Genomic DNA, 430 nt, shown 5'->3' with positions numbered 1-430 from the left:
CCCCCCCTGTTGTGCCTAAGCCACGAGCCGTGAGGCGCAGGGCAGGAAGTATTTCGATGGTGTGTTGGTGTTGATGCAAGCCGCGCTTAGCTGGGCGCTGCGTCTCGCGGCGTTTCAGTGGCGTCCACAGCTCGCCAAAAGTATCGGACGTACTTTCGCCCACCGGCAGCGGCAGCTGAAGCGGACGCGGACGATCCTGCTTCTTTTCATCGTCGATGAGCAGCGGGGCAGTGAGGCCAAAGACCTCCTCCGGTGACGCAAAGTCATCCAGCGACATAGTCAGTGCCCCCTTCGACGAGTCCGGCCGTCTGGTGCGGCGGCGCCGAGCACGTTCCTTCGCAGCGGCTCGCTCCTCCTCGCGCTGCTGCTGCTCCTGCAGTTCGCGGCGGTGGCGAGCGTACGCGGTCTCCGGTGGCTGTCGTGGGGCGCG

Source organism: Trypanosoma grayi (assembly GCF_000691245.1).
Source record: "Trypanosoma grayi strain ANR4 Tgr_1427_V1, whole genome shotgun sequence".
In the NCBI taxonomy this organism is placed as follows: domain Eukaryota; phylum Euglenozoa; class Kinetoplastea; order Trypanosomatida; family Trypanosomatidae; genus Trypanosoma; species Trypanosoma grayi.
This window is presented reverse-complemented; position numbering follows the sequence as displayed.